The sequence below is a fragment of the Capsicum annuum genome, chromosome 3, assembly GCF_002878395.1.
Source record: "Capsicum annuum cultivar UCD-10X-F1 chromosome 3, UCD10Xv1.1, whole genome shotgun sequence".
Classification (NCBI taxonomy): Eukaryota; Viridiplantae; Streptophyta; class Magnoliopsida; order Solanales; family Solanaceae; genus Capsicum; species Capsicum annuum.
The window spans coordinates 69702150-69725966 of record NC_061113.1 but is presented as its reverse complement, the minus strand read 5'-3'; the positions used below and the strand labels follow the sequence as shown (position 1 = coordinate 69725966).

Below are 23817 nucleotides of genomic sequence, written 5' to 3'. Positions count from 1 at the left end.
AATAAATCATAAACTTAAATATAATGGTCAGTTAAAGGTTCTTAAACAATCAATAGGGATAAACCAAGGGTTAAGACATTATGAGCAATTGTACTAAGCTATCTACTTGGTTGGTTAGGTTAATTATCTTGGTTGTTGGTTCACGGGGTCAATATTATAACTATGGCCTTCCAAACCTGTAGTCAATTATCTAACTTAAACCCACAACTACATCATTGAGCAGCGATGTGAGAACTAAGTTAAATGCATTCATATTCTATCCCGTAATTAAAATAACTATGGTACTTAGGTATATTCTCATCCTAAATGCAACTCATAAGACCATTTATTTGACATTATTATCCTATTCTATTTATCCCATATTCTACCATATCACTCATCCTTTTGAGTTCACAATAAAGATATACTTATATTCCAAGGGTCTTGAATCCTTAAAATAATGATAAAAGGTACCAAAAAAACCAATGATTATAAATAACCCAAAACAAAGTCCGTACATAACAAGAGTAATCATGTTCATTGCCTTAACCCCAGAAAAGGGCTTTTAACCGCTCACGGGCACACATGTAATCACAATTGATTAATCCATTTTAAAATACATAAAAAACTAAATTAAAGAGATAATAATCCTATTTTCAGCCTCCTTGATTGTGTATCAATTCCCTAAGGTTTTCCAAGGTGTTTACCAAGAGTTGTAGTGTTTTATTTATAATAGGACAAGATTTGCCATTTTTGAGTTGCCTCCATGCCGCACTGGTATCGCATTGGCTGGGTAGTGTGGCATGATTTGATTTCACCTAGATAAATAAAATTGAATTATAAAATGCAGTCATGGGAGTGCGACGGCCTTATTCTCCATCTATGTAGCGTGGCACGCTAATGAACCCAAAAATTCTAGCTTCGCACAATGTTTGTCCCTTCATTTCCAGATTTGTGGTGGTTTTTCCTCTTGATTTCCAGGTTATGTAGCATCCCCTTATCATCTTGATCAACTCACCAGACATCCTATAACATCAAAAAACTCAAATTAGAGATCAAAACAACATAAAATCTAACGCAATGAACTAGAAAAGAACATAGCTCAAGCTAAGTGTACTAGTTTTCACATTTGAACTTTAACTTCGTGTTTTTACTTAAAATTCATTATGACCACACCTTAAAATCTACAAATACCTAAATGAAAACTTAGATTCTCATTTATACAAGATTTAACTCATTAAGAACAAGAGATATCCACTAAATTAAGCTAAATAAGGCCGAATAACAAAACTAAGGTGCATAAATCCACCTCAAATCATCACCCCACACTTAAAGACTTATTCGTCCTAGAACAAATCTTTACCTTAAGCATCATATAATGAAAAGACTCCTATAATGATACTACAAGAACGACACTTAATCTATCACTATAATGGCTACATAGCTAGCAAGTTTTACACACAAGCTGCACCATACGATTGAAAGCTCAAGGATACTACTCCAATACATCCTAACCTAAAGAGTTGATTCACCGAGTTGGAAAAGTCATGAAGATTTATTCAATCAAGAGATCATACAAATCACCTAACTATCATCAAACATGTGCCCTTACAACAAGAGAGTTACCCATATTCACTCACATAGATGCAATTATCATAAGAATGGGAATAAGGATCAAATTAAGCGCACTCTCACAAAGAATTCACAAGCTACAATAAATGAACCATATGCTTGCCCTTAGTGTAGTACTCCACTAATATCATAATGTTAAGACTTAGGATCAAGTAGGTCATGTAGGGTCGTAATTTAGGTTAAGGGACAATAAGAAACTATTTTGTCCCAGAATAGTGACTATCTTACCTAAGTGCTTTAATACATAACAAGAACATTAAGATCTCTCTATTAAAAACCAATTTCAATCACATTCATCTACACACTTCTCTTATTCAGTCCCATCTCAATTAGCTCATTCACAAATAAAATAGAAGGGAGTATTTCATATCAACACATAATTAATTTTAAGCATATTTTTCTTTTTCTTCCGACCACAACACATCAAATTTTTTAAACACCAATAGCTACATACTTCAGGGCTTCATGTTACACCTATTTCTTCTTAAATTTCAAACTCCTTTACTAACTTAATTTTACACTAAAGCACTTAGGAGCAATGATCAAATTAAGGTCAATCAAAGAAGGGAAACATGCTACATATGAAGCTATCAAAGATTATAAGCTAGAGGATTAATGAGGCTAACTAGGATTATGCACATAGGTAGTTAAAATATGGTATAAAACTAGGCTATTAAGGAATTTTCTATATCATCTCCTAAATCCACACTCTTTATTTCACTTTGCACATACACAAGATAAATTCTAGACATCACGTAATATAAGGAACACACAAAAACCACACATCACACATGGAATATTCTCAAGTCAAGTAGGGTCATCATAGACTCTAAACAAAGAAATCATACAAAACAAACATTAAGACAACAATGCTAATGATTCATAAACATAAGCCTCAAAGTCTCAAAAGTAGTAATTAACCATAAATAACATGCTTTTACATTCAAACCCACTTGCATCATATAATCATACATCGCACATAGCAAGAATATCTCACTTATTCCTAACATAAAAATTTTAAAATTTACTATAAAAAAAAAGAAAAAAGGATACTGAGTTCAAAAGGTTCCCCTATGGAAATGAAATGAAAAGAACAACGACGGTTTGGGTTAAGTGTGCACCTACTAAATTGACCCAAATAAACTAAACTAAAAAGCAAATCTTTTTATAATTATTTTAAATTTACTTAAAAACTTTGAAAACAGCTAAATAATAAAGACCCTACAACATCGCTTTACCCAAAACCATGGGATTTTCCAACCCAACACTTAAAACTTACATTCCCCCCCCCCCAAGTAAATCCAAAAGTAAGGATAGAAATACTCCCTGAGGCCTCTAGGCCCATCTAGTAGAATATTTTACATCATGGGGGTTTGAGGATGCCACATTTAGTCTTTACCATGCTTCGTAGCACGAGTTTCTAGTACTCAAACTTTCCATCAAATTGTGACTCAACAAATGCAATCACTAAAGTGAAATAAAAACTTAAAATACTGAAATAATGTACCTAACTTAACTTAGGTTGCCTCCAAAACAACACCTAACTTAGTGTCATAGCATGACCCATATCACTACATCTTATCTGCTTCCCTTCAACTTTTTCTTTATATTCGGTTGTCATTTTCTCACTCTTTGCTAAACTCTTCAGTGTGTTCTCTCAAAATCAACATCATTCTCAATAATATACTTTTTAGGCTCTTCAATCATCGTTTCTTTAGACTTAAGTGGTGCTTCGAACAACTCTGTGAGAGAGTCCAAAGTGGTCTTTGGTGATTTAGAATCCACCACTCCATACTTATCCACTTATATCATGGTGATCATATATAAATATTTGTCGTGGGAAGGTGGATTGAGTGGTTTGTAAACTTTGAAGACCACCTCTTTATCAACCAATCCCATTTTTCCAGTTACCTATTTCACATCTATCAATGCTCCTCTCATTAATAAGAATAGATATCCAAGAATGGTACTCTGTTGTTTGCATCATAATCCAAAATAATAATTTTATTAGGGATAATAAATATACCAACCTTTATGACAAAGTCCTCAATAATTCCTTTAGTACAGACTTGGGTTCTGTCTATCATCTCAAGAACCACAGAGTATAGTCTAGGCTTCCCATACCTAATATTGTTGAACACTTATTGGGGCATCAAATTTATACTTGACCCAAAATCACTATAGACATGGACCACATTATTTTCACTAATTTGCATAGGAAAGGTGAAATTCCCTTAGTCTTTTAGCTTCTTAGGCATATTTTTAATCACCATAGAGATGAAATCTTCAATCAGTGTTACCATCTTAATGTTATACAACTTAACCTTATTAGTCACAACATCCTTAAAGTACTTGGTATACTTAGGAATTCCCTATAAAACATCTAACACAGGCAAATTAATGTGAAGTTCTCTGAACTTGTTAAAGAACTTCTTAAAATAAGCATATTCATTAGATTTTTTGAAACGTTGAAGGAGTGATGGTCATGGTATTTCAGCAACCTGAGGAGAATTCATTGTTTTTGGGTACTCAAGCTTCCCTGACTTATCAACACATTAAATTTCACCCTGCTGTGGAACCAACTCTACCTACACCTCCAGATTTTAGTTTTGAAGCCTATTATTCAAATCTTTACCATTCTACAAGGTGATTTCCATAACCTATTTTTGATATTCTGTATCACTTGGAAATACATCTTAGGTCCTTGTATTCTATTACTGAGATAGTTACCCCAACCGCTACTCCAAATTATGCGGAGCCTCTTGATGAATTTTTATTTTAGCAGCTATTTCTTGTTGCTTTTCAAGGATCTTTTCAATGTTTCTGATCTGTGGGTTGTGCTGCTGCTGGAATTGCTAGTTTTAATTATTTCCCCATGCATAATTGGGATATGTACCATTTTTGGTGTAGGAATCCACATAAGTTGTCTTATATGCATTGCCCACAAAGTTAATAGATTCAAGATTTGGACCATACGAGTTTGCAGAGTGGACACTATTACCATAAATTTCATGCCAATGTAGGTTTTGCTGCACTACATTCACTTGAGTTGGGTATTGGTTCATACATAATTTTCTGAATTGAGTCATCGCTTGATGCTGCATAGTTAACGATTGGGCAATAATGACTTTAATACTATCAAATTCAATCATGCTCTTAACTTTTTTCACTAAGATTCTGGATATATCACTATGCTAGTAAAGATTTACTTGAGCAATGAGGTTGAATAAGGTATAGAGCTCAGCATATGTTTTCTCTAGAGCCTGACCATCTGTAGATGAATCTAGTAAAATTTTTATGTTATGGTCAAGTGCTTCACCAAAGATGTGAGCTAATACTTATTGGACTATTGGCGATGTAGATAGTCTGGAATGAGAGACTTGAACCTCTACTAAGCATGATAAATATTCTTACTGGCTTCTACTTAAAGCTTTAAATTTCACTGAATAATTTTGCAGTCTTACCGGATGGAAAAGAATGGATGAAAAATTTCTGGGCCAAATCATCCTCTGTGGTGATAAACCCTGTTGGCTCTACGTTCATCAACTTTTTTTCTTCTCCAAAATGGTGAAGGGAAATAATGTCAGCCACACATAATCTGTGGATACACTTATGGGTATGAACATGTCATTGATCTTTAGAAAGTTTTACAAGTGGACCTTAGGATCCTCATGTTACAAGGTAGTGAACTACCCGCTGCTGTGTAAAATATACACCATGTTTGGTTTAAACTCAAAACTACCTCCGATAATAGGTCTTCAAATAAAGGAGGATACATTAGTTGTTAGTGGGATTACCACTTTACGTATGGTCATGTGGTGTGGTGGATCTTAAGCCATAATTGTAGGATGATTTTCTTATTAGTGAATTTGTAGGATTTTGTAGAGAAGTACTTCTTCCTCCTCTATTAGTGTAAATGTTGCTTAGGTTTAGGGTCTGGTTCAACCAACTCCCTATCCTTTTCTAGCTAACTAGCTTTTAACATTTGTTCTTGTAAATCAACAAGCTAATATCAAGTGAATAGCACTCAAGAAATCAAAAATAAAAACTAAAACTAAAGCAATTGCCAAAATATAAGTCCTCATCAATGAAAACAAAAACTTATTACGCCTAAGCACACACACAAGTGTACGTTCTCTACCCAGGTAATATAATGGCCTTAGAAAAGCCATGTATCAATCCCACAAGGTTTTATTTTAACTATCTAAATTTAGCTCACTATAAAGTTTACCAAGTTCTTAAGTAACCAAAAGAGTTTGGAAAGTTAAAACTAATAATAAAATTAAACAATGCGGTAAGTTAAAGTTTCTTGAACAATCAATAAGGAGAAACCCAGGCTTATGACACTACAAACAATCATACTAAGTTAAGTACTTTGCTTGGCAGGTTAATTATCTTGGTTGTTGGTCCACGAGGTCGGTATTATAACTATAGCATTGCAAACCTCTAGTCAATTATCTAACTTAGTCCCACAACTACATCGTTAAGTGGGGATGTGAGAAATAAGTTAAATCCATTCATATTCTATTTTGTAATTGAAAAAAATAGGAAACTTAGGTATATTACTATCCTAAATGTAAATCATAACACCATTCAAATGAAATTACAATCCTAATCTATTTATCCCACATTCTACCCTATCATTTATCCTTCAAGGTTCACAATAGAGGTATACATATATTCCAAGGGTAAAGGATCCTTAAAATAGTGATAAAAAAGATAAATAAACAACTAATAATGATTAATAACACAAAACCAAGTCAATACACAACAAGAGTAATCATGTTCTTGGCCTTAACCTAAAAGGGGTTTTTAGCTGCTCATGGACATACACATAATCATAATAGATAAATCCATGTTAAAATCCATAAATAAAAAATAGTAAAGAGATAAAAACACTATTTTAAGCGTCCTAGATCATATCTCCAATCCATAAGGCTTCCCAAGGTTTTTATACAAGAATTAAAGTGTTCTATTTATACTAGGACAGGATTTGCCATTTTGAAGTTGCCACTATGCCATACCGCTATCGAGATGGATAGGAACCTTGGAATGCTTCTATCACACCTAGGTAATGGATATTGCATTCAAAAATGAATCCTAGGGTGTTCCAAGAGCTTATCATGCCATCTAGGCAGGGCGACACATAATTGAACCCAAAAATTCCAGCTTCGCACCATGTTTATTCGATGCGATTGTCCCATCATTCATGGTTTTGTGGTGGTGTTTCCTCTTGGTTTCCAACTTATGTTACATCGATTTATAGTATTGAAAAAATCAAAAAGAATCCTATAACATAGAACACAAAAAATTAGCGCTCAAAGCAACATAGAATCTAGCACAATCAACTAGAAAAGAACATTGCTCAAGCTAAGTGTACTAGTTTTCTTGTTATCAATTTCACTTTGTGTTTTGACTTGAAACTCATTGTGAAAATACCTTAAACACTACAAATACCTAAATAAGAACTTATATGTGTATTTATACATGAATTAACTCTTTTAACAAAAGAGATATCCTCAAAACTAAGCTAAATAAGGCAGGATAAAAACATGGAGGTGCATAAATCCACCTCAGATCAACCATCAATCCTTAAAACAACCTCATAATTAAGATATGCCATCTTTGTCTAACTAATTAAAATTTTATCATTAATCTCCCTCAACATAGTTAAATTTTTGAGCTTGAGTCTTCTATATAAATAAAGCTATAGCCTTACCAAAGGCCTAGGCATACACTGGTATAAAAATATCAAGTAAAACCAACTAATTAGTTAAAGACTAAACATAATAGTTTAAAGGTTTCTCCATATCTAAAAGATATTTGTACATCCCATTTTCATTGCCTTTTGGCTTAAGAAATCTATTGCCACATCAACCTTGTTTAGATGAGAAAGAATTGTGAGATCATAATCCTTAAGAAACTCTAACCATCAAATCTATCTCACATTATAATCTCAATGATTGAAGAAGCATTGAAGGATATGATGTAAGATGAAATCTCACATTGAACTCCATACAAGTAGTAATACAAAAATTCAAACAAAACATAACCCTGGCTAACTTTAAATAATGAGTAAGGTTGTTCTTCTTGCGAAGCTTCAAGATGAGAAGTATATGCAATCACCTTAACCTTATGAATTAATACATCAACTAAGCTGACTCTAGAAACATCACAAAATAAGGTGAAACCCCTACTCTACTCATAGAAAGTTAAGATATGAGAAGATAGGAGTAGAAATCAACAACTACTTGAGCTTTTGAAAGCTTCTTTTGAAATAATTTTACTATTGAAAAACAACCTTTTTTGAGTCAACTTGGTCAAAAGAGACAAAATGGAAGTGAAGTGATGAATTAACCGATGATAATAGCTCACCAAGCCATGAAAACTCAAATCCTTGATAGGAGAATTAGGTCTAATAAAATCACAAACCACTGCTACCATGGCCTAATAAAACATAATTTCATCCTTGGTCACTACATTACCGAAGAAAGAAATAGAATCTTACAAAAATTAGCACCAGGAGAACTTCACATATAAGTTTTTATCTTCTAATCGTTGAAGTAAATCCCTCAAATATCGTACATGATTAGCATTATTGTTGGAGTAAACAAAGATATCATTGATAAACACAATTACAAAGGAATCAAGATATGGTCAGAAGACCCTGTTCATCAATTCCCTAAATGTTGCTAGGGCATTAGTCATCCTAAAAGACATAAACAAGAAATCATAATGCAATACCTGTTTGAATAACTGTCTTTGGAATATTTGTATCTATAATCTTCAACTGATGATCACCTAAAGTTGATCAAACAAATTATAAATACGAGAAAGAGATACTTATTCTTAATAGTCACTTTGTTTAATCATTGATAATAAATACACATGTGCATGGATCCATCTTTTCCATTCACAAATAAGACAGGGGAACCAAAATGAGACTCACTCGGTCTAATGAATCACTTACTCAATAAGTCCTCCAATTGTTTCTCTAATTTCTTAAACTTTTCTGAGGCTATTTTATAAGTAAGAATAAAAATAGGTTTAGTTCCCGACTCTACATCAATAGAAAAAACCATATCCCTATTAAAAAGAAGACTAGGTAAGTCCTTAGGTACCACATCCATGAACTTTCTAACAACCCTCACAGAATCTAATGGAGGTAGTTAATCAACATTAGTTTTATGAACAAAGGCAAAATAAAAATGACATCCCTTCCTTACCATGAGATAAGCACAATGGATAGATATAACCCTTTTAGGACATAAACTAAGGGTGGTCTTTCACTTTAATCTCCATATACCCAAAGTAGCTAAAGTGATGATCTAGACAAATTAATCCAAAACCAATTGAAAAGGAGCCAACGATTGCATACCTAATATGATTGTTAAAATCAATCATACCAAGGATAATTAGGTCCACCCAAATCTTATATCTCAAAAATATCACTATACATAATTGTTACACCCAATCCACTAATAAATAATCACCCACGTGGGTAGAAACATAGATAGCCATAGAAAAAGGCTTAAATATAACATCAATACTAGTAGGATAATATGCAAAATTATAAGAGTATATGAACCTAGGTTAAAATATCACAAGAAAAAGATGATGAAAAATTTTGATGATACGTGTAATCACAAAATCATATGCCTCTACCTCAGGTCTTCATGAAAAAGCATAGCAATTACCATGCCTACTATCAATCTGAGCAACCTCGACGTCTTAAGATTTTTGAGCTCTTCCCTAGTACTTATAGATCCACCTCTACTATCATTTGTACAATGTCAAATTGAAATGTTGGAGTTGGAAAAAGCTGAAGTTGAGAACTTTGCTGGGGGGACTCAATACACATTAGGGACAATCCCTTATAAAATGACTAAACTCATTACTTAACAAAATTCCCCTACTAATAAAATCATGTTGAGAGGTCCAAGAACAACAAAACTAAACTCTTTAACTCATCAAACAAAAATGAGATCCTCAATCCTCTAATGCAATCTTTGATCACCCGAAGCTTTTAAAATCCTAGAACTAAACCTTGTACTCTACAATGCTATCTGAACTAGTCTGGCATGCTAACCATTGTAGCCTCTGCTAGAGAAATCCCTTCCTCATGATGGATGACCAATGAATTCACCATATTTATGTATCCTCTTAGACCACCACTATGGGTACTATTACTAATAGTGTAATCAACTTAGCATGATCCATGATACTTTAAAAAGAACCACTTAAGACCACTAGGTGAGCTGTCTCAAAATTATAATAACTATTCAAACCCATAACAAAATTCCTAAACCTCCCAGAATCTATGAAGATACTAGTAGTGGCATGTTTGGATAATTTATGAAAATAAGTTTCATTCTCTACATTGGTCATGGAGCCTTGATCCAAATTATTAAACTCATATCTAAACTAGTACCTCAAGATATAGGAACCAAATCTCTATAGATAAGCCTTAGAAATTTGGGTCCATGTCAACTGAGGGAAGCATACTACTCTAAAATTGACAAGAGACCTCCATCACTTCCTAGCAATATCAGTCAATTGGTAAGTAGTGTAAGAAATACTATGGGACTCATGTAAATAAAGGTTATGCAACCTCTCCTAGCATTCAGTCAGAAACTCATAAGCATCCTTTTTAATAGCACCACTAAACATGGGAGGAGACAATCAAATAAATCTCTAAAATATCCTTTTCTCGTTAGCTTACATATCCTTCCCTCCACAAGTCAAGACTATCATTAACTCCTTATAGGCTTTGTAGGCTTGTTATATCTTTTAATTGTGAACTTTATTACTTGAAGGGGTAAGATAAAGGATGTTTATACTAGATTGGTACTTGGGAGTTGATAATACTTTTAGTTCAAATCCAATGATTTATGACTTTGAGACTGATTTGATTGTTAAATTATTAATGATATGAGTTCTAGTTCAAGTCTGGAAATTCATTATATGAGTTTCAGTTGAAGTCCAGTAAATAATTATATAAGTTCTAGTTTGAGTACAACAATGAGTGGTTATTTATGATGGTTATAGAACTGACTTGAGTTTGTTGTTTATGGTATGAAAGGATTCATGGTTATAGTTTTAAGATATGTATAATGAGTATAATTTTAGTTACTTCATCACTTTGATTGCACCCTTAAGACTTATGCAGAACTACATTGCATTATTTATTTTTTTTGTATCAATTTACTTATAGGGGCAGTTATGTAGTGATTGTTATATCTTCTTTTATGTTATTACTTTGGATTATTTATTTATTTACATATTTGGAGAATTATTCCAAATTTGGTCTTTTACATTGACTTAACTTATTTATCTAGCATTTTTATTAGATTTATATTCTAAATTACCTTAATTAGACGATGATGCTTACTGAGTACCCATGGCTTTGATACTCATACTATACATTGGTATCTTTTTAGTGTAGATTTGAGTACTTGTTGTCACCATTGAAGTTGCGATCGTGCTGACTAGAGTTTGGAGACTGGTGAGCTCTTAGAGCTAGAGTTAACCTTTTCTCTTTCTTCTATTTTTGCTTAGTCTTTCTATTTCAAAATTGATATACATATCACTATTATAGTACTCACATCCTTTTGATTTAGTGGCACTTATACCAACACTAATACGTCATGGGATAGTGTTATAATCTTATTTATCTTACATATTATTATTATTATTTTGTGATTTATTAGTGTAAGCTTTTACTTATATATTTTTTGCATTTATTCCACTTTTCACCAAATTATCCTATTGCTTATAACACTAAGCTACAATTTGCCCTACCTATTTGTTAGATACAATAGGTACCATTATGACTTAGATATTGGGTCATGAAAAATTAGTTTTAGAGTTAGGTTCACTGGTATTATTGGTACAAGACAAAATGTCTAGTATAATCCCATGAATCAAACTAATGATGTCTATTTCTTATCTTTGGGAGGCTATAGGATATTCCTTGGAAATTGGGTCATGACAAATTAGTTTTAGAGCCAAGTTGACTGGTATTGTTGGTATAACACAAAATGTCTAGTATAATCCCATGAATTAAAATGATGACGTGTATTTCTTGTGTTTGGTAAGCTATAGGATATTCCTAGGAGATCTTCACTTCTTTTACTTTTTTCATGCTAAGAGTCTGAGTTCATTTCTAAAAATTCCTTTGGTTTAATTCTTTTGCAGATGGACACATGCTATCGCTACACGAGATGAAGACCCTAAGTACATCATTAGAGTTTTTGTCATAGTTTGTGGATGACATAAAGGTTAAGGATAGCTTAGAGATATAGCCTTATATAGAGACTAAGGTAAGGAGACTTCACCAGATCATATTCCTATGCCCACACCAGAGATTCCTCAACCCCAACAAATGGTGGGCTATGGACCTAACTTGGCTCTACCGAGTTTTATTCCTTCTTCTATGCTCAGGGATGTATTAGTTGGTTATGCATCATTTTATGGTTCATAATTGGTCAACCAAAGTGGTATTGAGGTAGAGGCGCAACTGTAATGCCTCGAGTTTTTACCCCGAATACTATACGGTGCTTATTACCTCGAAAGACCATAAGCTAACACATGACTGATATCTATTGTAAGCACTGAAACATGATACTGTAATAAATGCAGAGAATAGGATGAAGTGCCATAAGGTTCAACACATCTGTAATACTGATAAATCATATCATCTGAAATAACAACTCGTAAAACTGAACACTGACTAAAAGCTAGTTTGAAAAACCTCTAAATGAAACTGTTTGAAAGGGGAGTTAATGGGACAATCCCACAACTAACTCCATCTACTGAAATACTGAGCTACTGAAATAATGATGGAAACTCAAGCTCATAAGCTACCTTTACGAAAAGACTTAGAATTCTGTAAGGATGGATATATCAGGGACTAAGCTTTTCCTTCTTGTCGAACCACTTTACCCCCTACATGGGAGAGATTTTCAGGAGCACAAAATCACCAATCTCAAATTTGAGATCCTTTCTGCTCACACCAACGTAGGATTTCTTTCGGCTCTAGGCAGCCCTAAGTGTTTCTCTGATTAACTGAACCTTCTCTAAGGCATCAAACACTAGGTCAGGCCCTACTACTGTCGCCTCACCTGCGTCGAATGAACCAATTAGAAATCTGCATCTCCTACTATAGAGAGCTTCAAATGGAGCCATCTGAACACTGAAATGATAACTATTATTATATGCGAACTTGATCAAAGAAAAGTGGTCATCCTAAATACCCCTAAATTCGATAATATATGCTCTCAGTCTTTTGGAGTGCTTTCCAGATATGAGAGGTAAATTGAGTACCTCTTTTAGATAATGGATTCTAGAAATCCGTGTAACCTTACTAACTCTCTAATATAGAGTTTTGCATAGTCCTTGGCTGAATAGGATGTATGAAGTGGAAAGAAATGAGCTGATTTAGTCATCTTGTCTATGATAACTTAAATAGAATAATGATGACGACGAGTACGAGGCAAACACATCACAAAGTCTATGTTCACTTTTTCCTATTTCTATATAGGAATACTAATCTCCTGCATGGACCCATTAGGCTTCCGGTGCTTAATCTTAACTTGCTGACATGTATAGCATTTAGCTATAAAATTTACAATATCCCTCTTAATCCCCCTTCACCAATACATCTCCCGCAGATCACGGTACATCTTATTTACCCCTGGATGAATAGAGTAACGCGCACCATACGCTTCTGCAAGAATTTGTTACCTCAAGTCTTCTACACCTGGCACACATAAACAACCCTAGCAATGTAACACACTATCTCTCTCTTGGGATAAAACCTCTACTTTCTGAGCTCTGACTGACTCTTTCAGCTTAACAAGACTGGAATCTATATCTTATTTTTCCTTCACCTCAGAAATCACAGAAGATTTGAAACTATTTTAAACCCACACATTACCTTCGTCTGAATCGACTAAGTGGACACTTAGTCAGGCAAGCTGATGAACTTCGTAAACTAACTTTTTCTTACTGTCCTCAACATGAGCAACACTACCCATAGACAGTCTACTAAGAGCATCAACCACTACATTGTCTTTGCCCGGATGATAATAAATACTTATGTCATAATCTTTTAATAACTCTAACCACCTTCTCTGATGAAAATTCAAATATTTCTCAGAGAATACATACTAAAGGCTTTTGTGATTTGTTAACACATCAACATACACCTTATACAAGTAATGCCTCCAAATATTTAAGGTAAACACTACATCTACTAGCTGGAGATCATGAGTTGGATAATTATTCTCATAGGGTTTAAGTTGTCTGGAGGCGTAGGCTATGAACTTACCTCTTTGCTTAAGGACACAACCCAAGCCTACTCTGGATGTGTCACAGTACATAGCAAACCCTTTTAAACCATCTATTAGAGTCAAAATTGGGGCTGAGGTGAGTCGAGTTTTCAACTCCTAAAAACTCTTCTCACAAGAATCTGACCTCTAAAACTAAACTTTATTCTAATTCAATCTAGACATGGGGGATGAAATAGATGAAAACCATTCAAAAAACTAATTTTAATAGCCATCTAAACCCAATAAACTCTTGATATTTAATGGAGAGATAGATTTAAGCTAGTTTCTCACTGCCTCGGTCTTTTGAGGATCAAGTCTAATGCCATCACCACAAATAAAATGACCAAGGAATGGTATTGACCTTAGACAAAATTCTAACTTACTGAATTGGGTAGACAATTAATGAGTTCTGAGAGTCTAAAGTACAATTTTGAGGTGTTCTACCTGATCATTCTTGCTACGGGAATAGAGAAGAATGTCATCAATGAAGACTATAATGAATATGTCCAAGTACTATTTAAACACGTGAGTCATTAAGTCCATGAAAGATTATGGTGAATTTGTAAGGCCAAAGGACATGAATAGAAACTTAAAGTAACCATATCGAGTTCTGAAAACTATTTTTAGATTGTCACATTCTCTGAATCTTACTTGATGATAGCCTGATCTAAGGTCTATCTTAGAAAAGTAACTGGTATCCTGAAGTTGGTCAAACAAGTCATTGATTCTATAAAGTGAATATTTATTCTTGACTGTGACTTTTTTCAACTGATGGTAGTCAATACACATTCTGAGAGAACCTTCTTTCTTATACACGAATAAGACTGGTGCGCCCCATGGGGAAATGTTGGGTCAGATAAATCTCTTATCTAGGAGATCTTTCAACTATTCTTTTAACTCTTTGAGTTTTGTTGGAGCTATTCTTTATGGAAGAATAGATGTGGGTTGAGTATTTGGAAGAAGATCTATTTCGAAGTCTATTTCCTTAATAGGAGAAACTCCAGGAAGATCTTTGAGAAACACATCTGAGAATTCATTTATTACTGAAACTGACTCAAGACTGGGAGTTTTTAAGTTAGAGTCTTTGAGTCGCACAATATGGTAGACACATCACTTGGATATCATTTTTCTCGCTCTTAGGTATAAAATCAACTGGCCCTTAAGCGCTGTGGTACTACCCCTCTATTTATGGATTGGTTTATTTGGGAACTAAAAATGAACTATTCTGTTTCTATAATTAATTGAGGCATAACATGAGTGGTCCCAATCTATGTCGAGAATGATATCAAAATCTACCATCTCTAGCTCTACAAGGTCTGTTGAAGTAACTTTCTGAGATATCATAACCAGATAGTTCCTATATACTCATCGGGCTATAATAGATTTACCCACTGGGGTAGAAACTAAGAAAGGCTCTATTGGGATTTCTGGACTAATTCTGAAGTTAATGATTATGTAAGAATTTACAAAAGATAAAAAAGCTCCTGGATCTAGCAAGGCATAAACATATAAATGGATGATTTGTAATGAACTTGTGACCACATAAGGATAATTTTCCTAATCTTGTCTATGCTAAAGTGCATAAAGCCAGTTTGGGCGTTGCCCACTAGTGGCACTGGAAGTGGCAACCTCCTAATTCGAGCGACCTGACTGAGTTAAAAAGAGAGTATGCTGACCCTAAAAACCTAATTGAGGATAATCTTACACTCTGTGGCCTAGCTTGCCACACCTAAAACAAATATAACTGCCAGCTCTGTAGACAGCACTGTGGTTTTTGCCATATGTCTGATAAATAGTATTTATTTGAGCACTCCTGTCACTACCCTAAGATTTAGAGCCTGGTGCCCTATCACTGTTATCATTTTTGAACTTAAGAACTGGAGCACTAGCTGAGGATTGAGCTAGAACTAAAGATTTTGAGCAAAACTGGGAACAGTTATCGCTCTTTGGCCTAGGCTAATTAAAATTAAAGCTACCTATTATAGATCTCTTGTTATGCCTCTCTGTCTCTCTAGTCTTAGCCTCTTCTATCTACTGAGCATGCACTATGAGCCAGGATATATCTATCTTCTCAATCAACATCGCTGCTCTACACTCCATAACTGTACTATCTGATACCCCAGATATGAACTTGCTTATTTTGGACATATTGTCTGCTACTACATGGGGAGCATATCTAGTAATTGAGTAAACTTAAGGGAATACGCTTTCAGAAACATATTACCTTGCCTGAGATTGACAAACTCTAACACCTTCGCTAATCTCAGCTCTAAGGGGAAGAATCTATCTAGAATATAGTAGCAAACTCTTCCACTCTATGGGCTCTACATCTATGCCCCTGTTTAGCTTCCACTGCTTAAACTACGTATGAGCTACATCTTGAGCTGATAGAAGGCTAACTCAGTACTCTCACTAAAACTCAATCCCATGATACCTATGAATTTTTAAAGGTAATTGAGGAACTTCTGTGGATCCTCTTCTGGCATAGATCCTGAGAATAGGGAAGGATTCATTCGGGTAAAGTCCAAAATCCTGGCTGTAATAGTATTGGCCACTAGATTAGCCGGAATAGTTGCTGGCTATTTATTCTGGACTGCTATTGAATTGGCTAGATTAGTGAATGCTGCTCTAAATTCTGCATGGGAGACATGCTCATCCATGGGATCTGCCTGAATAGGATAAGGTGCTAACTGATTTTTGATTCTTCTTTTGTTAGTTCTTTTAGGAGGCATGTTCTGCAAACAGAAGTATGAAATATATTAGACAGAGATTTTAATTTGAGATCATGCTCACTCACATGACATAAATATTGAAAGTAGGGAAACTTTTCCTAAAATAACTCATAGCCTCCTGTCCATAAGTGTAGCACGCTATACCCCCATGCACAAGAATCTACTAGATGCGACTTTCAGACTTGATAGGATATTGTTGAACCTTAGGCTCTGATTCAAACTTTGTAATGCCCCGAGTCTATACCCTGAATGGTCACGGTGCTTATGACCCTAAAGGACCACAAGCTAACCCATGACTGATATCTGTTGTGAGTACTGAAACATGATACTGTGATAAATGCAGAAAATAGGCTGAAATTCCATAAGGTTCAAAAAATCTGAAATACTAATAAATATTTAGTCTGAAATAAAAATCTTTATAACTAAACACTGACAGAAAGCTAGTCTAAAAGGCCTCTAACTAAAATTGTCTGAAAGTGGAATTGATGTGACAATTTCCCTACTAACTCCATCTACTAAAATACTGAGTCTACTAAAATAATGAAATAAAAGAATATTCTTGAATGTTGAGGACTCACTACTAATCAGATGCTGCTGGCTATATTTGAGCCTATCTATGCACGATCAGAAATCTGAGTGTCCGAACTGTGATATGAGACATCATAGTGCAAAGAAAGAGTATTTGTCAGTACGTGGAATGCAATAGTATGCTAGATTAGGTAAGGCTGAATATAAGGGTTCATATGCATGAACAATAACTGACTGAATGATATAGAGTAACAAAAAATGAGAGTAAATAGAAAACTGAAATTGCTGTAAATACTGTGTATGTACTAATGTGCATATAAATAAATACTATGACTAAGCTTGTCTGAAGCCAAGTCCTAAATTCTTAAACTGAGTAATCGATATTTGAAGTTACTGGTAATTGATTTAATGATACTGGTTGACTGTATTTGACAGTCTTGATTCTGTAGAACTGAACTGAGTTCTATCCTGGTGGTACTCGTACCCAAAATATTAGCTATGTGCTTAGAGCCATGTCATGTTTTTACAATACTCTCAGTCAAGCTATGAATCCTTAAACTTCAGACAGTTTTATGAATCAGGAAAATCTCCATGATCTCATGACCTCAGTCAGTTGTTAGATATTAGTAGTATTCCGTCAATCAACGAAATTCAAAAATTTAGCTCATGTTCAGTTCAGTAAATCATATCCAGTGTCTATTCAGATGGGAGTAAAAATTAGCACTGAGTGAACCAAAGGATGGGAACACACAATAAGATGAGGGTGCAATTCTTAAAAGTCATCCTTGCATTCCAGAACTATGTATCCATCATAGGTTGAGACATCAAGACTGTCCAATAAGGGTTAATGAGGCGGATAAGCACTATCAGGTAAGGGCCTTACCTTTCTCATATAGGGGACACTATCAGGTGAGGGTCAACCACAACTTTTCCTTACCGATGGCACAGTATTGACACTCTTCCAATTGGGGTTACAAATTGGACCCCAACTCAGCCATCATGGCATATCAGGGACATGTTAGTTAGATAACTACTTCCCACAGTTTTATGTTACAGAATCAGTACTGTCAGATACAGTCAATCAATCACACTAATAGAACTCAGATAGTTCTTCAGATTTTAGGACTGTCAAATATAGTCAACCAAATACAGTATGAAACTCAGATAGTTCCATCAGATTCAGGATTGTTAGATATAGTCACTCATGTTATCAGTTATATTCAGATTCAGTAATCATGTTATCACAGTATTAGTGTTAGTTTTTATATCTCATGCATGTATTCTTACGTTCATGATAGTTATCCAGTTATTATTATTGTTCATGCATATGAACCCCTGTATTCAACCAACCTCACATGCATACCGGTACATTTAAAATACTGATGCATTTGCGCTATGGTGTTCTATAGCATAGGTTTGGAGACACGAGCTTCAGAGCAATAGTAGATTCCAGATATCTGCAGACAGAGTTAGAAGATATTCCTCATATTTAGAGGATATGATTATTTCTCTATTATCTCTTAAATCAGTTTATTAATTGGAGTTAGTTGGGGATATGTCCCATCAACTCCGTACTCACATAGTTTAGTTAGTTAGAGGATCTCTAGATATGATTCAGACTTCAGTATGTTCAATTTTGTTTTGGATATTATATTACCCCACACAGATGTTACATTATTTAGATCATGTTTAGTATTGAACCTTATGGCCTTTCAGTGCATGTTTCCGCATTATTATGTCATATTATGTAGTATAAAGGTATAGATATCAGTCAAGGGTTAGCTTGTGTTCCTTCGGGGTCATGAGCATGTAGTATTCCAAGTACAAGATTTGGGGTGTTAGAAACATGCTATCAAAGCCTAAGATTCAATATAGTCTTGGAAGTCAAAAAGCCACATCTAGTAGAGTCTTGTACATGGGTGTGTTGCGCACCACATTTTTGTACTAGAGTCTATAAGATATCTTAGGAACAGTTCCCCTTTTTCAATATTCATGTCGTGCCTATGAGCATAATCTCAAGTCAATCCCTCAGTCTAATCAGTTTCTCTCTTTCTTCTATAGAACATGCCTCCAAAATGAAGAAACGGGAATCAGCCAGCCCCTCAGCCCGAAGAACCTTTTGGCAAACATATTTCTCATGCAGAGATCAGGGTTGCATTTACTACTCTTGCTCAGTCAGTTACTTATTAGAATAAACGACCAACTACTATTTTGATAAACCCAGTGGCCAATTCAGCTGCAGCCAGGATTCAGGACTTCACCCCAATTAATCCTCCATCCTTTCTTGGGTCTAAGATAGGTGAGGACCCTTAAGAATTTCTAGATCAGGTGCAGAAGGTTACAAACATAATGGGGGTTACTTCTATTGAGAGTGCTGAGCTAGCTGCATATCAGTTGCAAGATGTTGCTCACACTTGGTTTAAACAGTTGTAGTCAAAAAGGCCAGATGATATAGGGCCTGTTGAGTGGGAGGAGTTTGCTTCTGCTTTCCTTGATAGATTTCCCCCCTAGAGCATAGAGAAGCTAAGGTGTTAGAATTCATTAACCTCAGGTAGGGAAATGTAACGGTGAAAGAGTATTCTCTTAAGTTTACTCAATTAGAAAGATATGCCCCTCATATGGTTGTAGACATCAGAGCCAAGATGAGTAAGTTTGCTTTAGGGGTGAATGATGGTGTGGTTGAGGAGTGCAAATGCGCCATGCTGAATAGTGATATGACTTTATCCAGGCTTATGACTCATGCTCATTAGATAGAGGAGCAGAAGATTAAGTAGAGAGAGAAGCAGAATAAGAGAGCGAAGACAGGCAGTTTCAACTTTGCTTAGGCTAAATCAGAAGAAGAAAACCGTTCCCTATTTCAGCCTAAGTCATTAGTTCCAGCCCTTTCTTCTTCCAGGGCTCTATTTCCTAAGTTCAGAGAGGGTAATAGAGATAGAGCACCAGGCTCTAAGTGCCAGGGTAGAGTTAACAATTCTCGAACTAATACTCTTTGTTAGACTTATGGTAAGAACCACAAGGGTGATTGCAGAGCTGGTAGCGATGTCTATTTTATTTGTGGAAAGCTAGGTCACAGTGTCAGAGACTACCCTCGATCAGGTTATAAGAGTCATCTCCACTTTTCAGCTCAGTCTGATCGCCCAAATCAGTAGGGTACCACCACCAGTTCTACTATTGGGCAATGCCCAAATCGCCTCTTTGCTCTTTAATCTCGATAGGATTAGGAAAAAGTCTCCTGATGTAGTTACTGGTACATTATAGATCTTTCATGTGCATGTTTACGCTTTGCTAGATCTAGGAGCTTCTTTGTCTTTTGTTACTCCCTATATAGCAGACGATTTTGAAATCAGTCCTGAAATCCTAGCAGAGCCCTTTTCTGTCTCTACCTTAGTGGGTAAAACCAACATAGCCCGACGGTTATACAGGAGCTGCCCGGTTATGATATTCCAAAAAGTTGCTTTAGTAGACTTAGTCGAATTAAAGATGACTAATTTTGATGTCATTCTTGGCATGGATTGTCTTTATTCCTGCTATGCCACAGTCGACTGCAGAAATAGAATAGTCTAATTTTAGTTTCTGAATGAACCTGTCCTTGAGTGCAAGGGTAGTACTTCAGCATCCAGAGGTCAACTTGTTTCCTATCTTTAGGTACGGAAAATGATATCTAAAGGATGTGTATATCATCTTGTTTGAGTTAAGAGAACTAGTTCCAAAACTCCCAGCCTTGAATCAGTTCTAGTTATAGGTGAATATTTAGATGTCTTTCCCGAAGATCTTCCAGGAATTCCTCCTGAAAGGGAAATAGACTTCAGCATTGATCTTCTTCCAGATTCTTAGCCTTTATCCATTCTGCCATATAGAATGGCACCAGCAGAACTCAAAGAACTAAAAGAACAATTAAAGGATCTCTTAGATAAAGGATTCATCAGGCCCAATGTTTCCCCATGGGGCCCTCTTGTATTATTCGTATGCAAGAAGGATGGTTCTTTTAAGATGTGTGTAGACTACCATTAACTCAATAAGGTCATGGTCAAGAAGAAGTATTCTCTTCCCAGAATCAATGACTTATTTGACAAACTTCAGGGTGACAGTTATTTCTCTAAGATAGACCTCAGATTCGGCTATCATCAGCTCAGAGTCAGAGAATGTGACATTCCAAAAACAGCTTTCCATACTTTGTATGGTCACTTTGAATTCCTAGTCATTTTATTTGGTCTTACCAATGCCCCAACTACTTTTATGGACTTGATGAACCTTATGTTCAAGCAGTACTTAGACATATTCATCATAGATGATATTCTGGTCTATTCCCACAGTGAGCGTGATCATACAGACCATCTCAGAATAGTACTTCAGACTCTCAGAGATCATCAACTATTCTCCAAGTTTAGTAAGTGAAAAATTTGGCTAAGGTCAGTGGCATTCCTTGGTCACATCGTTTCTGGTGATGGGATTAGAGTAGATCCTCAAAAACTGAAGCATTAAGAAACTAGCCTCGTCCTGTCTCTCCATCAGATATTAGGAGTTTCTTGTGTTTGGATGGCTATTACAAATGGTTTGTTGAGGTATTTTATTCTATTGCATCCCCTATATCCAAATTGAATTAGTAAAAAGTCAAGTTTCAGTGGTCAGATCCTTGTGAGAAGAGTTTTTAGGAGTTGAAGACTTGACTTACCTCAGCTCCAGTATTAGCTCTTCCAGATAGTCCAAATGGTTTTGTAGTGTATTGTGATGCATCCAGGATGGGTCTAGGTTATCTCCTCATGCAGCATGGTAAGGTCAAAGCCTACACTTCCTACCCCTGATCTTGAGTTAACAGCCATAGTCTTTGCCTTGAAGATTTTGAGGAATTATCGATACGGTGTTCATGTAGATCTCTTCATAGATTATAAGAGTCTTCATCATGTCTTTTCTTAGAAATATCTAAATCTTTGTCAGAGAAGGTGGTTAGAGCTCTTGAAGGATTATGACATGAGTGTCCTCTATCATCCGGGCAAGGCCAAATTAGTGGATGATGCTCTGAGTAGACTGTCTATGGGTAGTGTCGCTCATGTGGATGACAATAATAAGAAGTTATCTCAAGAAGTACATCAACTTGCCAGACTAGGTGTTTGCTTAGTCTATACAGATAAGGGTGATATATGGGTTTAGAGTAGTTTAAAACCATATCTAGTTTCCAAGGTGAAAGAAAAACAAGATAGAGATCTTAGCCTTAACAAGTTGAAAAAGTCAGTTTAGGATCAGAAAATAAAGGTTTTCTCCCAAAGTGGAGATGGTTTCCTTCATTATCAGGGTCATTTATGTGTTTCAGGTATAGATGACTTAAGGCAGCAAATTCTTGCAGAAGTGCATGGTGCACATTACTCTATTCATCCCGGGGCCACAAAGATGTACCATGACTTGCGGGAAATCTATTAGTGGAGTAGGATAAAGAGAGACATTGCAGAGTTTGTGGCTAAGTTCTCTACATATCAGTAGGTTAAGATAGAGCATTAGAAGCCTAGTGGGTCTATGTAGGAGTTTAGTATTCCTACTTGGAAGTTGGAAATTGTGAACATGGACTTTGTGATGGGTTTGACTCAAACTCATCATCAACATAATTCAGTCTAGGTCATTGTAGACAGAATAACCAAATTAGCTCATTTCCTTCTAGTTCATACCTCTTATTTAGCCGAGGATTATTCCAAACTCTACATCAGGGAGTTGGTAAGATTGCATGGTGTTTCGTTGTCCATTATCTCAGACAGAGGTACCCAGTTTACCTCTCATTTCTGGAAAGCATTCCAAAAGGGTCTTGGTACCCAAGTTCATCTTAGTATAGCCTTTTATCCCCAGATAGATGGTCAACCAGAAAGGACCATTTAAATGTTAGAATATATACTAAGGGGGTGTGCAATTGATTTTAAGGGAAGTTGGGATGACCACTTACCTTTGATTTAGTTTGCATACAACAACAACTATCATTCCAATATTCACATGGCTCCATTCAAAGCTCTTTATGGTAGGAGATATAGATCTCTAATTGGCTGGTTCGAAGTTAGTGAGGTCTCAGTTATAGTTCCTGACATGATATTCGATGCCATAGAAAAAGTCCAGTTGATTAGAGAAATACTATGGACTGCTCAGAGCCGACAGATGTCTTATGCAGATGTTCATAGAAAAGATCTCGAGTTTGAGCTTGGTGACTATATATATCTAAAGATCTCTCCCATTAAGGGAGTGAAGAGGTTCAAAAAGAAAGGGAAACTCAGTCCCCGATATGTCGGTCCTTTTAAGATTCTCAGTCAATTCGGCAAGGTAGCTGATGAGCTTGAATTTCCTTTAGATCAGGCTACAATTCATCCAGTCTTTCATGTCTCTTTGCTCAAGAAGTGCATAGGTGACCCATCAGTTGTAGTCCCTATTCAGAGCATTGATGTTCAGCACACTCTTTCTTATGAAGAGATTCTGATTTAAATCTTAGACTATCAGACTAGTAGATTAAGGAACAAACAAATCCCTCTAGTTAAGGTTATTAGGTTAATTAGGCTGTCGAGGGAGCTACTTTGGAAGCAGAGGCAGACATGCATACGAATTATCTTCATCTGTTCTTCGCCAAATCAGATCAAGCTCAAGGT

The 23817-nt window shown here is 35.5% G+C and overlaps 1 pseudogene; it reads left to right on the top strand.

Annotated features, from left to right (window-relative positions):
* LOC107865263 overlaps window positions 1-23817 on the top strand; it is a 79506-nt pseudogene that overhangs the window by 40658 nt on the left and 15031 nt on the right.